This window comes from Arachis duranensis, chromosome 10, assembly GCF_000817695.3.
Source record: "Arachis duranensis cultivar V14167 chromosome 10, aradu.V14167.gnm2.J7QH, whole genome shotgun sequence".
Classification (NCBI taxonomy): domain Eukaryota; kingdom Viridiplantae; phylum Streptophyta; class Magnoliopsida; order Fabales; family Fabaceae; genus Arachis; species Arachis duranensis.
The window spans coordinates 93925686-93927939 of NC_029781.3; positions in this window are offsets into that span (position 1 = coordinate 93925686).

A 2254-nucleotide genomic window follows, 5' to 3' on the forward strand; every position below is an offset into this window, starting at 1 on the left:
TTTATGTGTGAACATGAACTACTAGATGTTCAACACTTATTCCATTAGCCATACAATAAGCATCAAAGACTTGGGAAGTAAATTCACCAGCATTACCAAGATGAATTACTTTGATTGGATTTTCTAGAAATTGTGCTTTTAATAGAATAATTTGAGCCAGCAATTTCGCAAACGCCAGGTTGCGAGAAGACAATAAGCACACATGTGACCATCTCGAAGATGTGTCTATCAGGACCATAAAATATCTAAAAGATCCACATGGTGGATGAATAGGTCCACATATATCACCTTGAATCCTTTTTAGGAATTTAGGAGACTCAAATCCAATCTTTACTGGTGATGGCCTTAAAATTAACTTCCCTGGCCTTGAGAACGTGCAGCACAACAAAATTCACTAGATTTAAAAATCTTTTGGTTCTTTAGTGAATGTTCATGGGAGTTTTCAATAATTCTTCACATCATGGTTGTTCCCGGATGACCCAATCGGTCGTGGCAAGTTATGAATTCATTTGGGCTAGTAAATTTCTGGTTTACAGTGGCATGTGATTCAATTGCACTAATTTTGGTATAATATAACCCAGATGAAAGTGAGGACAACCTTTCTAATATAACATTTTTATTTAAATCATGAGTTGTGATACATAAGTAGTCATGATTTTTCTCATTCATAGTCTCAATATGATATCCATTTTGGCGAATATCTTTAAAACTCAACAAGTTTCTTAGAGACTTGGTAGACAATAGTGCATTATTTATTATGAATTTTGTTCCTCCAGGAAACAAAATTATAGCTCTTCCGGAGCCTTCAATCACATTGCCTGAGCCAATAATAGTATTAATATATTCTTCTTTTGGCACAAGATGGGTAAAATATATATCACTTTTGAGAATGGTGTGCGAACTTGCACTATCTGCAAGGCATACATCTTCATTATATATCCTGGCCATTTTCTTCAAAGACAAATAATAATAATAAAATGAGTAGTATGCACAGTTAAATTGAATACTTGATCGAAATTATTTTTCTAAGAAACGTGATGAGCGGATAATTTATACGCTTTTTGGCACTATTTTTAGTATGTTTTTAGTACATTTTAGTTAGTTTTTAGTATGTTTTTATTAGTTTTTATTTAAAATTCACTTTTATAGGCTTTACTATGAGTTTGTGTGTTTTTCTGTGATTTTAGGTAATTTCTGGCTGAAATTGAGGGACCTGAGCAAAAATCTGATTCAGAGGCTGAAAAAGGACTGCAGATGCTGTTGGATTCTGACCTCCCTGCACTTGAAGTAGATTTTCTGAAGCTACAAAAGCCCAATTGGCGCACTCTCAATTGCGTTGGAAAGTAGATATTATGGGCTTTCCAGCAATGTATATTAGTCCATACTTTGCCCGAGATTTGATGGCCCAAACCGGCGTTGCAAATCAGCTTCAGAATTCCCGGTGTTTAACGCCAGAACTGGCACAAAAATTGGAGTTAAACACCCAAACTGGCACAAAAGCTGGCGTTTAACTCCAGAAAAAGTCTCTACACATGAAAACTTCAATGCTCAGCCCAAGCACACACCAAGTGGACCCCGGAAGTGGATTTTTACGTCATTTACTCATTTCTGTATACCCTAGGTTACTAGTTCACTATTAATAGGACCTTTTGACATTGTATCTTTACCTCATGACACTTTACACGTTTCATACTGTACCTTCTACGGCATGAGTCTCTAAACCCCATGGTTGGGGGTGAGGAGCTCTGCTGTGTCTTGATGGATTAATGCAATTACTACTGTCTTTCATTCAATCACGCTTGCTTTCATTCTAAGATATCACTTGTTCCTCAACTTGATGAATGTGATGATCCGTGACACTCATCATCAAAATCTTCGTGGTATAAGCTAGAATTGATGGCGGCATTCAAGAGAATCCGGAAGGTCTAAACCTTGTCTGTGGTATTCTGAGTAGGATTCAAGGATTGAATGACTGTGACGAGCTTCAAACTCCTGAGGGCTGGGCGTTAGTGACAGACGCAAAAAAATCACTGGATTCTATTCCAACCTGATTGAGAACCGACAGATGATTAGCCGTACTGTGACAGAGCGCGTTGAACATTTTCACTGAGAGGATGGGAGGTAGCCATTGACAATGGTGAAACCCTACATACAGCTTGCCATGGAAGGAGCATTGCGTGCATGAAGAAGAAGACAGTAGGAAAGCAGAGATTCAGAAGATAGAGCATCTCCAAAACCTCAACCTGTTCTCCAT